The sequence below is a fragment of the Adiantum capillus-veneris genome, chromosome 17, assembly GCF_014529385.1.
Source record: "Adiantum capillus-veneris isolate H3 chromosome 17, ASM1452938v2, whole genome shotgun sequence".
Lineage (NCBI taxonomy): Eukaryota > Viridiplantae > Streptophyta > Polypodiopsida > Polypodiales > Pteridaceae > Adiantum > Adiantum capillus-veneris.
The window spans coordinates 48,224,388-48,238,109 of NC_140947.1; positions in this window are offsets into that span (position 1 = coordinate 48,224,388).

A 13,722-nucleotide genomic window follows, 5' to 3' on the forward strand; every position below is an offset into this window, starting at 1 on the left:
ATTGGCCAGTCTTGCAGGGGTCCAATGAGCTTCAAGCTTGAGCTACAAGGGGGGTCGACCAAAGCAAGAAGGGGACTAACTTTGGGGGTATACTCTCTCACGCACACTCAGACACACTCTCATTGTGTGAAGTGCAAAGTTCACGAGCTCCATCTCCTTCTCCAAGCTACTAGAGAAGTTGAGAGCCTACACCAACACTCTTTTCCTTGGAATGCAAATCCAACCAAGAGCCATGCTTCAATGCTTAAGCTTTCCATCTTCTCCATCTTCATTACTATGCTAGCAAGAAGAGTGATGATAAGTGAGGGACTACTTCTTTCTCCTATGGAATGTTTCTTCTTCCTCTTCTCTGCCCTCATTCCCCGCTAGCTCTCTTCACCTTTGAAGGTGTTTGAGGTCTTGGGACTAAAGCTTGGGATAATTAATGCTTTCTACAAAGTTTATGTTATGCTCATGATGCATGAAGCTTTCCATCTTCATTGCATCACCTAGGTCAGAAGGAACACAAAGATTGTATTGTAACAAGTCTCTTTTCATGAGAGAATCTATAATACAAATTCCTATTGGAGGGGGTACCGGCTCCACATAAATCCGGTCCTCAATTGTTGTCATGTTCTCTAAACTCTCTCTCTTGCAAAATTATTGTTCATGCCAAGTTAACTAAATACTGTGTTTATGTCGCTACCATCAATTAAGTTCACCCTCTATGCTTGCAAAGTATTATCACAAAAGTGTTTTCTTTAATTTCTAATTCCGCTACTCTCAAAGTTCATAGGTCATTTCCATTACATTGGTATCAGAGCGTTTGGGTTCTCTTTTCTTGCTTAAAAAGAGAGGTCCTTAAGTAGCCTATAAATGGTTGATTTTGTTAATTATATTAGGGTAAGTGGGATTGGGATCTATTATTGGTTTTGTTGAGCCCACTATGTAGGATATGGTGCACACCGTGTGAAAGGCCGAGGAGAGACTTAACCCTGGATCCTCCTCCCAGCCAACCTATTATAGGAGAACCCATGGCCCTTTTCCCTAAACGGATTCCATGTCCACACCTTCAGTCCGGCCCTTGGCCTAAGTCCTTGAATCCCCTAGGTCGTGCCCTGCCCTCTAGCCCTTGGCTTAACATTACTCCCCCCTTGGAGAAGCGTTTTCTTCCTCGAAAACACAAGTGGTAGTATCTTCGTAAGAACACTGATGTTTTCCGTGTTGTCATCCCATACGCGGGCCAATTGTCCATATGATTGATACTTGGTGCAATAAGGAGGTTCAATGAAATCAAGAGCAACATCTTGATTTTCAACATTGTTGTCCGTTTGCAACCACTTGTATCTAAATGGTAACTCAATTTATAACTCACTTGAGTACTTTAAAGGAGTAACCACAACTAACTAGTTTGCAGACTTTTTGAAGGTACTGGAATAATGCAAGAAAACCTTGGCTTCCATGAAGTTGTGAGCTAGATTTCCAACTCGCGTGAGTATCTTGAAAATCTCATAGCTACTAAGGAATAGAATAGGGAGTGTCCTCATGTTAGACTTCTGAACATTTTGGAGCACACAGAACTATATGATCACCCCTAATGTAGGTTACATGCCAACATACTTTGTCAACACACCTACTAAGTCCTTGACTGATGAAACTATTGAAACGGTATCCAACCCCACCACAACAGGTGTTCAAAGTTGAAAACCTAACTGAAGCAAATTCTAGAATAGGGAGAGAATCGCCCATTCAGATTGCGTTGTGCTAATGTATGCTCTTAGCAATACGTGTAAGCTGCCCATCCAACACGGGATGAATAGCACCAGTAAGAGTGAGGTACTTTTCCCCAACCATTTACAGACAGCCATCCCAGATGACTGGTAAACGAGGTTCACCATATTGTACAACCTTGCTGAGAAATCAACAATTTCCTGAATAATCATCTTGGTTATCTTGGAAGATCCACAAGCACCCAAATTGAGCCATGACCTCTATTGGTGATTGGTAGACCCAAAGGAATCTCATAGAGATATTGCACATAGAGTGAAAAAAACGCTTCATAAGAAATCACTGATGGGATGAATATGCATGCCGCCCCAAATCAGCCTTTGCTAAACACTAGGGTCCATAATACCTAATGTGCATGCATTTAGCAAAAAACAGATCCGAACCTGTATATCCATAGTCATCATTGTCAATACTTATGGAAAATGTGATAAAATTAGTCCGTTGCAATCATTTGCAAGCCTTACTGAAACGTTTGAACCATAATATAAGGTGAAACATTAATCACATCTAGGGACAAACAATGAAACTTTTTAATTAACAACTCAGAACCTTGCTAGATGTATAAACAACCATCTGTAATGTTGTTTAGTAGTACTTGTACATGAACAAGTCATTCTGAGTATCCGACAATTTTTGGCCACCAAAATTGTTCCTGATATGTCGTGCTGAAAATGGTCTATAAAATAGATTTGACCAGCACCTAGGGACTTTGTCATGACACATACTTGAAATAGGAGGTGCCAGTGCCAAAACCAGAGACTCATATTCTCCACATGTGGAATATGTCTCATGTAAGAATGTCTGAAAAAAGAACATCCTTCAAGTACAAGATGTACTTGTGTGTGGAGGTAACTGCAAACACTCTACGACGGGAGTGAGAGGGACCCTCATTAGCCTTGCTCCACACTGGCTAAACCGAACTCCTTGAGTTCCTAGACCATGTTGCATCCCATGTGACAACATGTGCCAAATAAAGCCTACAAATGGGTCTATAACTGCATAATGCAATAACTTATTTTGGACACTATGGCCCCAAAGTCTTGGCTCTTACATGACCTTGTCATCTCTGTGAAAAGCAAAAATGGATTTATGCATCCTACGTAGAAAAAGAAAACCAAAAAAAATAAAACCAAAGCAAATGTGTACCTAGAGGGTGAACAGAGTGTTCACTTATTTGTAGGCATCTGTCCAAATTTCCCACCTGCAAAGGCCTAAGAACACTAATTGAAAATTAGTAAAATGCAAGTAGTATTGCATATGATTGCACCTGAAACCTTGGATGTTGCCTTTTGCAATCTAGACCCCTTGGTTAAAGCAACATTGTCAAACCCCGTGGTTAAACGTTGCATGAAAATTGCTCAACGAGCAGCTGGCCCTTGTCCCTGACCCTCATTGGGTTTGCCCCTTGCATTTTATTACTTTTGAAGTTGAAATAGTTGCACTACCCCTTGACAATTTGTGGACTTCTTTCCTTGAAACTACAAGTGTGAAGGTTCCAAGAATGGACCATCAACCCTTACTAAGTGATTTAGTAATCACGTGCTGGGTCTTACCCCAAATTGTACTCATATAAGCACTCTTAGTGCTAATAGGAGCTCCACTGAAGTTGGAGTTGTATTCACAACTAGATCTTTTTCACACCCAAAAATCCATAATCAGGGGTGTTTGTGAATAGGCGTGCGGTCTGAAATGCTAGCTTCATCCATACACCGTGGTAGAGATAAGCCCTTACGAGTTTAAGACATTCAAAAACTCAACTTGAAATGCACTCTTAAAGTGTGGAGTGCTAAAACAATGCCCAGCAAATCACTAATGGCAAGACTCTTGCTTGTCCATTATAATTGATGGGTACTCAACTGGATAGAATTGTTTGACCTTGAAATCAATCACTGATGGACTACAAACTGATGGCTCTTAGCCATGCCAACGCTCCTAGCCATACCAAAATAGGTGATAAGAGATGGCTCGTAGCCCTTTCAATTACCGTATCGACATAGGAAGATTGCAATAAAATCATGTCTAGTTTCACCTTTCCCGCATAGAAGTTAGAAAGAGAGAGAAAGAGAGAATGTTGGGCTAAGGAGATCCCCTTATTCCAATGTGTTGTATGCCCTTTTCAAATGCTCGAGTGCAGACCATGCTTGTGTCATAGCTAATCCTATAAGCATACCTCAGTGTAATTGTATGGTATGTTGCCTGTGAATAAAAATTAAAAAAAACTGAGCTCGTCCTTGACAAAGTAGCTAGTGCTATAGCGGAAGCGTATGCAATGATCGGTGGTGGACATCCATCATTCTAGTATGCATACAGATCAAAAAATGGAATGATAAGCCATGGGCTTCAATGACAGTCGCAACCATGTGAGCCGTTGATATACATGCCTTGCACGATTACAATGGCATGGATACATCACAGTGCGTTGTTGCGAAAACTATGAGCTTATATCCACATAGTGCCAAATATGTGTGCCATTATCATTGATCCGAATTCATTCGATAATACTATGGCACATAAGAGAAGCCATGCTTCACATGAAGACAGGCAAAGCACATTGCTTTATACAGTGGCTTCTTATGGAGTCTGTCCAAGCACTTTGCTTTACACATCAGAGATATCCTATCCTAGACAAAAACAAACATAACGTGAAAATTGACGAACCTTGTCGTCCACTTGTGGCCAGGTTTTGGATAATTCGGTCGAATCCGGCTCATAGCCATATGTACGCCTTGAGTGAGATGGCGTATGTATCATATACACGCCGCTTGGGATGTAAAAATCCGGTAAACATCTTGGAAAGATTTTTCCAGTTTGTATACTAATAGCATATTCCACACCCTGGAAACCGTTATGCCAAATGCCGGAAGGGAAGCTTTACTTCTTCTTGGGGCGAAGTGGAGGGAATGGTCGGCTACCATACCATGATCGGTACCCTGCATCTTATATGCAACAGGCCTTGCCTGAACACTGTGACATTTCTCCGCCATGACAAACATCTCGTGGAACAAACTCCCCCTCCACCATACCGTGCTTGTACCCATGCAAAAATTGTTGCAAAAGAAACTCAAAAAAAAAGCTGTTAAATAAAGTAGTAGACTAGCGACCTTGTCAACCTACCAATGTGGTTAAAAGCTAGCATGAATATGTCATGCTGGGTTGTAAATTGGCTATTGTTGCTCATAGCTACACCACACTTGGATACCTATTTGTTGACCCCGTTTTCTTTTGCTGAATGCTTGAGGACTACCACTATGGATAGACACACCCGTCAACAAAAATAGCATGCATACTCAAGAAAGTAATAAGAGACATACCGGCAAAATCGCCCATTCCTATTTCTTGCAATCGTGCCAATTTTCCCGTTAAAGCTCAAGCTTGCGCAACTTTCTCAACCCAATCACTGGGATGTGCAAACTCATAAAAGCATGGCACTATTCGTGTGTCGATCATCCATATCAAGGTTGCAAGACGAATGCGGTTTTCTAATGGCCAAGCTCGATTCCCATTCATGGATTTATGTGTTGCTATGGCCTCAACATACTTACGAGATCCCAACTTTGAAGTGAATATCATCAAGCGTACTGAAAGGCAATTATTTGGCCAATGCCATTGCATGTGGCATGCAGACATGCCCGCCTTGCAAGCCATGTAGCTAAACATGCCTGGCTTGATACCAATAAAAGGTCAAGGGGAGACCGAACCCTGGATCCTCCTCCCAGCCAACCTATTATAGGAGAGCCCATGGCCCTTTTCCCTAAATGGATCCCCTGTCCACACCTTCAGTTCGGCCCTTGGCCTAAGTCCTTGACTCCCCTAGGTCGGGCCCTTCCCTCTAGCCCTTGGCCTGACACCGGGAGCTTTGGTCTTAATAATGGAGTCTTTTTAGACTTTCCTACGGCTTTACCATTATTGAGCCATAAGAAGTCTAAAAGGAGTTATCCCTCGTCAACTCTGCAATATTAGACCCACTCCACTACTCTCTATACTTAACCAATTTGAGCAGTGGGTGTAAATACTTAAGTGCTGATTTTAAAAGCTTATGATGAGTAGCTACTAAGTTTTTGAATTTTCAAAGCATACACTAAGTAAGTACACAAATTTTGTTAACATGGCTAACAATAACCAAGAGAGTAGAATGAACATTGATAACTTTGATTTTTTACATGAAGGTGCTAATGATGATGGCCCCATGTTTGTCAATTATCTTGTTACTAGGTTGCAGTAAGCTATGGGCAACCCTGCTTTGCAAGCCAAAGTTTATCAACAACTTCACGCTTATGGGATTTCCCTTCCTCTCCAAGAGGAGAGAGAGCTTAGGAGGCCTCTTGAAGAGACCCCCAAAAGACGACTCTCTTCCATACGAGAGGAGGAATCCAAAGAGCAAGAAACTAATGAATCTTTAAGTTCCTTTGAAGATGTGGCTCCACGAAGACGACGGTCTAGATGATCTCCAACTCCTCCCAAGAGGAAACAGTCAACCCACAGTCCTTCTCCTTGTCACTCCGAAAGAGAAGAGAGGAAACAAAGGAAGAAAAGGGCAAGAAAGAGGTCACCCTCTTCTCCTTCTTCTTCACCTTCCTCCTCTTTCGATGAAAGCTATGGCTATTCTCCTAGAGAATACAAGAAAGGAGAACATCGCAAATCATACCCTGTATGGCGAAGGTCAGAAAAGCTCAAGAAGGTCAAAGAGGGAGGAAAGAGTATCTCTTTTCTCACCTATGATGGCACCTTTGGTGCTATCGAGACAAAGTATTGGCCTTCATCTTGCAATTTGATGCGGCCTTTCGAGACGAGGGCTTCACGGAGTCCTCCAAGCTACACCATGTAGCTATGCACTTCAAGAAATCGGCTCGTCAACGGTGGGCTAGCCTTCGTGGCAACGACAAAGCCCCAAAGACATGGAAAACTCTATGAGTTTCCATCATGAAGCAATTCCTTGCAAGCAATGGAAAGGACAAAGTGCTTACCAAATGGTGCAGTTTAAAGCTTCTCTCCCATGAGTCTATTCACAAATATGTAGACAAGTTTTGGGATTTACATCTCAAGGCTACTGTCTTTCAAAAGATAGACTTTGTCGAGCAAAAGCAACAATTCTGTGCAGGATTACCTGAAGAGATGGTCGAGTACGTCAACTCTCAACGGCATGGTTCTATCACCGAAGTAATCCACCACAACATGGTTTCTTCGCGCATCAATTTCCAACAATGGGCTAGACGGAATGTCAAGCCCATGGAACACAATGACAAGAGTGATTCAAAGGGGAAAACCAATGCCCAAAATTCTTCCCAAGGCAATTCCAACAACAACAACAACAATAGGTCAAGGGAGTTTCAAAGGTAAAAACAAACTCTCTCCTGAAGAGCTTGAAGCTTTTCGTCGCAGGGACCATAAGTGTTTTAAGTGTGGGCAAGGACATGGCCATTGTTCTTGCCCCAAGAGAAATGCTCGCAATGAGACTCCTAGAGCTTCCACCATCAAAGCTCCAGAAGAGGATGCTCATTGCAAAGGATCATCTCTCTCCTATGCTTGGGGAAAGGTAAGGGAGCATGATGCCTTCATCATGTTTGACCTTGGCTCTAATCACAACTTCATATCAACGGAGTTGGCCACCAAGTTGGGCATTCAAGATTTCGAGATGGGAGATATTGTTACTGCCGATACATCTTTCAAGGGACAGCAAGCCTCTGTTACTCCCTTGATTGGGAGTAACAGAGGCTTGCTATCCTCTCCAACATGAGGATGCTATCCTAGAGGCACCATGGTTCAACCGCATGGCTGCCGACATGAAGTTCCCTGAAAGGAGAATCTACTTCACCTACAAAGGAAAGAACATGTATATAGATGCTAGCGATTTTGATCGTACTATACCACTTGTAAATTTACCTGATTTTGATAAATCAATTAAGAGCTCAATTTCTACGTACATGATTTTTGTCAAAGAATCCACTAATGAAGCTAATGGTTTATCAAATGAAAATGGTAGGAATCAAGAAGAGTTAGACTTGTCTACTTTTCTAAATGTATTCCAAGATGTGTTCATTGATGATGTCCCTATGGACTTACCTCCAAAACGAGGAGATGATGACCATCGAATTGAGCTCCTACCAAGAAGCTCACCGCCTAACAAGCCTCCTTATCAATTTTCTAAAGCTCAACAAGAGGAGATCATGAGGCAAGTACAAGAATTGGTAGACAAAGGGATGGTGAGGCCTAGCTCCTCTCCCTTTTGTTCTCCAGTCCTTTTAGTACAAAAGAAAGATGGTACATATTGTATGCGTGTGGACTATCGAGCACTAAACCATATTACTATCAAAAACATATTTTTCGTGCCTCCGTTAGAAGATCTGTTTGATAAGCTACAAGGCTTTACCTACTTCAGTAGGATTGATCTTAAAAGTGGCTATCATCAAATAAGGATAGTGGATGAAGATATCCTAAAGACCGCGTTTCGTACAATGTTTGGCCTTTATGAATATCTAGTCATGCCTTTTGGCTTGACTAATGCACCATCCACGTTCAATAGTCTAATGGAGAAAATCATTAGGCTTTACCGCAAATTCACTGGAGTGTTCTTTGATGATATCATCATCTACTCCAAGTCCTTGGAGGAACACAAGCAACATCTCCAAGTGATTTTTCAAGCAGTGAGGGAGAACAAGCTTTTTCTCAACCAAAAGAAAAGCAAATATTTCCTTCAAGAGATTCAATACTTAGGTCATATTATCTCACAAGATGGTATCCTTATGGATCCATCAAAGTTAGAGGTAATAAAAGCATGGCCTAATCCAAGGAGTCTAAATGAGCTAAGAAGCTTTATGGGCATGTGTGCATACTATAGACGCTTCATAGCAAAATTTTCTCAAATAGCAGGACCATTACATGACTTAACAAAGAAGAACGTTAAATATTCATGGAATGCTAAGGAGAAAAATTCTTTTGACAAACCTGTTACCATATACATGTGGTAGTGATGTGTGTGAACACACTAGGACCGCCGGGGCATTTTTTCCCTCTTTAGGAGGTTTTTTCCCACGAGCATTGTATATACGCCCATCATTCTAGGGCTATCTATCTTTCCATTGCACACTAAGTAATACACTCTCTTCTGTGTGCCTCGAGCTTCCTTCGTCTTCTCCAAGCTGTGTGTGTTTCTCTACAACCCTAATTCCAACAATTGGTATCAGAGCAGGTTGCATCCTCCCAGGCTTAGTCGCCAGCTGCTCTAGCACACACCTGCTCACTTTCTCCAATTTCACTGAGGTTTGGCGAGCGTTCGCAAGTCGACAAATATTCGGGGAGAGCTCAAAGAGCACAATCTGCTCAGATTTCTGATTCGGGCTCATTTCGGCCTCCGTTTCCACTACAGGCAGGTCTGCACAGGCAATTTCGTCATTTTGTGTAGAATTTCTGTCAGTGCCGTTCTCTACATAACATGTGCCTTAGAGTCTACTACGGTTTGTGCTATATAGCACGTGTTGTTCCCACTCCGTTTCTCCTATTTTCGAGCAGTTTTCACATCAGGTGCAGCATTTACCATGGTTGACAACAACAACACAGATGTGTTCAAGATGTTTGTTGCTGAAGACAGGTTGGATGGGGACAACTACCCTATGTGGGCTTATATGATGCAACATGTGCTTGTGTCAAAGGGCATTTGGAACATTGTGCAGGGCATTGATGTACGTCCTAGTTCTGAGGATGTAGGCGATATTGAGGATGTTGCAGGTCTTGCTGCAAGGATTGCTGCTGTTAGAGTTGTTTTGCCTACGGCAGAACAAGCTCATTGGGATGTTAAGGATGCGTAGGTTCATGCATTGATTGCGTTGTCTGTGAAGCGCACCATTGTTCCTCACATCCGTTCAGCAAAATCTGCAAAACAGGCTTGGGATGTTTTAGCAGGTCTTTATGCAAGTCGCAATGAGGCTAAAATTGCTTTGCTGCGTAAAGAGCTGGAGTCGAAGATTATGCATGAGGAAGATGATATGGACACTTTCCTTGCTAGTGTCAAGGATATCAATGAGCAACTTATTTCTGCAGGTGAAGTCATTTCAGACAGTTCCCTTATGCAGACTGTTCTTGATGCCTTACCAAATTCCTACCAGACTTTTGCTAGTACTTGGAGACTGATGACCCAAGGAAATCCTGAAGTTGTCAAGTTTGATGCATTATGCACATTGCTGTTGCAAGAGTCACTTTCTAGAAAAAATAGGACTAGGCAGCGTGCAGTTGAACAGGCTTTTATTGCTTCTCAAAGAAAGGGTGGTAACAGTAATGCAGCCACTTCTTATGGTTCTGCTGTGAGTGGCAAAAATTTTGTTCCTAATGCTTCTGCTGGCAGCAATTCATCTGGAAATTTTGGTGATAAGGGCAAAAAGAAGATGCGTTGCCATTTTTGTAAAGCTAATGATCACTTGATCAAGACGTGTCCTAAGTTGAAGGCCAAAGAGGCTAAGAAGAAAGAGGGTGGTTCCACTGCAAATGATGGTTCCACTACAAATGCAACCATTGTTGAGTCTTCTGTGCAAGGAGACTATAATGCTGATGTTGATGCAGAATGGGATTTTAGCGCAGAATGCACTTACAATCCTGCTGTCCATGATGCATGCTTGTCAGTTGCTGCAGATTCACATGTGTGGTATTTCGACAGTGGTGCTACAAACCACATTACCTCACATCGTGAATTGTTTACCTCTCTCGAGTCTGTCCCTCATGGGAATTCAGTCACTTGTGCCAACAATGCCTCTTATCCAATTCAGGGAGTTGGAATATTGTGCTTACTGCTGCAAATGGCAGTTCTTTCACAGTTGTTGATGCACTTTATGTACCTGGGATCAAGAAGAATCTTTTGTCTGTATCTGCACTTGCTAGACTTGGACTTATAGTCAAATTTGTGGATGAAAGATGTACAGTTCATGATCTCAATTTTGGTGATGAAATTGTTGCATCTGACCTTTTGTGCCGTGGGCTGTATAAGCTCACTTTGTATGACAAGTGTGGACAAAATTTTGCAAATGCTATTGCAGATTCAAGTGCTATTTCAAATGCAAAACTTTGGCATGCACGTTTTGGTCATCTGAATTTTGCCAATCTGTTGCGTTTGCACAAATCTGATATGGTTGCTTCTTTGCCGCCTCTTGAAGCACCTGTCAAACATATTTGTGAAGGCTATATTTTGGGTAAGATGCAGCATTCTAAGTTTCCAAAGGATGGTTCAGTTCAGGCAACATGCAGGTTGCAGCTTGTGCATAGTGATGTTTGTGGGCCCATGCAAACTCCGTCCTTGGGCAATTACCTGTACTTCGTGACTTTCATTGATGATTACTCCATGCATGCATGCGTATTTCCGCTTAAAGCGAAGTCCGAAGTTTTTATGTGCTTCAAACAATTTCTGGCTATGGCTGAAAATGCCTCGAAATGTACTATGGGCACCCTCCGTTCCGATCGAGGGGGGTGTATATGTCTCATGAATTTAATGCATTTCTGGCTAGTCGTGGGATAAAACACCAATGTACAGTTGCCTTACACACCTCAGCAAAATGGTGTTGCTGGGAGGAAAAACAGGTCACTGACGGAAATGGCACGATGTATGGTCAAAAGTCAAGCTTTACCGCATTCTTTTTGCCTTGAGGCCATCATGTGTGCCACTTATGTACTTAACAGGTGTCCTACGAAAGCTTTGTAGTCTATTACTCCATATGAAGCATGGCATGATAGAAAGCCTTCTATTGAGCACATGCGTGTTTTTCGCTATTTGGCATATGCTTTGGTGCCACAAGTGCAACGCAGAAAATTGGATGATAAGGTTGTCAAATGTATTTTTGTTGGTTATAGTGCTAAAAGCAAAGGTTACAGGTTGTATCATCCGCAAACAAAACGTATTTTGGTTTCACGGGATGTAGTGTTTGTGGAAGATTCTGTTCAGCCCTTGCTATCATGTACTAGAGACAGTAATGTAAGCTCACAGGACATTTATGACACTCTGTTGCCTCTTTTCAGTGGTGGAAATACGAATGTAAGTTCCAATGAGGCAAATGTACAGCCTATGGGGGTTTCTGAAAATGTTTTAGATCAGCCTATTACTGATGCGGATGTACATGATGTACTTGATGAGGAAAGGGATGAAAATGAGCAGGCTAGAGGTATGCCAAAATGGCTGGTGCATACTTTGCGTGACAGTAAATTGGATGCACCTTTGTCTAGTCGTACTCGTTCAGGCTTTCGCCATGCATCTTATGCATCAGATTGTTATGCTTTGGTTGTGTCTAGTTTACATGATGTTGAGGAGCCTCTGTCTTTTCATGAAGCACAAAATTCAGAAAAGTGGATGGCTGCCATGCAATCAGAATATGATGCACTTATAGAAAATGACACATGGACTTTATGTGATTTGCCTCCTAGCAAAAAGGCCATTGGCACAAAGTGGGTTTACAAGTTGAAACGCAAGCCGGATGGTGAGATTGATCGCCATAAGGCTCGACTTGTTGCAAAGGGTTATGCACATAAAAAAGGCATAGATTATGAAGAGACTTTTTCTCCCACTTGTCGTATGACTACTATGCGTTTTCTATGTGCATTGGCAGCTCATTTTGGTTGGGATGTACATCAATCAGACATTGTTACTGCTTTCTTGAATGGTGACATATTTGAGGAAGTTTATGTAACGCATCCTTGCGGTTTTGTCATAAAAGGATAAGAGGACAAAGTGTGTAGATGTAAGAAGGCTTTGTATGGGTTGAAGCAATCTCCTCGTGCTTGGTATGATAAAGCTGACACTCATTTGGTTAAACGAGTCTTTCGTAACAGTCCAACAGAAAGCACATTGTATGTCAAGTGTGAGGGTGATGTACTTCCCATTGTGGTTCTTTATGTTGATGATTTGTTTATCATTGGACCAAATGAGAGACATATTGCTGAATTTAAGGCTGATTTGAATGCTACTTTCAAGATGAAAGATTTGGGGCCGGCATCATTACTTGGGTATACAGTTTAAGCAGTGTGATGGTGGTATTGCCTTGTGTCAAAAAAGTTACATAGAGACATTGCTATGTAAGTTTGGACTTGAGGATTGCAAACCTATTGCCACTCCCATGGAAACAGGTTTGAAGTTGAGTCTACATCATGCTGGCGATCCTGTTGATGTCACTCTTTACCAAACTGCTGTTGGCTGCCTCATTTATGTATGCAACACAAGGCCAGATATTCAGCTTGCTGTCTCACAGGTCAGCAGATTCATGCATAGCCCAAGGTCTAAGCATTGGCAGGCTGTCAAGAGGATTTTCCGCTACCTTAGTGGCACTTTACATCTTGGCTTGTTTTATCCCAAGGGGGGATCATTGCCGCCAGACTTACATGCTTTTTCGAACTATGATTGGGCTGGTTGTTTTGACACGAGAGTGTCCACAAGTGGTTTTTGTTTCATGCTTGGCAGTTCATGTATATCATGGTTGAGCAAGAAGCAACCTACTGTGGCCACTTCGAGTTGTGAGACTGAGTACAGGGCAGTCTTCACAGCTACGGTTGAGTGTGTATGGCTCAGATGCCTTATGGTTGATTTGGGTGTTGGACAGGACACTGCCAACATTATCTACACTGACAGTCATAGGGCATTGGCAGTTGCGAGGAACCCAGTTTTGCATGCTCGCACAAAGCACATTGATGTGCATTACCACTATGTCAGGGAGAGGCTCTCAACCGGAGAGATCAACTTGGCTTATGTGCCAACACAGGACAACCTTGCAAATCTTTTCACAAAGGCATTGTCTCGTGAGAAGCTTGAAGCTTTCCGCAAAGCTTTGGGCTTACTCCCCTTTGTGGACTGATCATGTCCTCAGGGCATGGCACTTCCCTTTACTCATGTGCCAGCTCTCGTTCACCACAGCACTCCAGGGGGGATTTGTTACCATATACATGTGGTAGTGATGTGTGTGAACACACTAGGACCACCGGGCCATTTTTTCC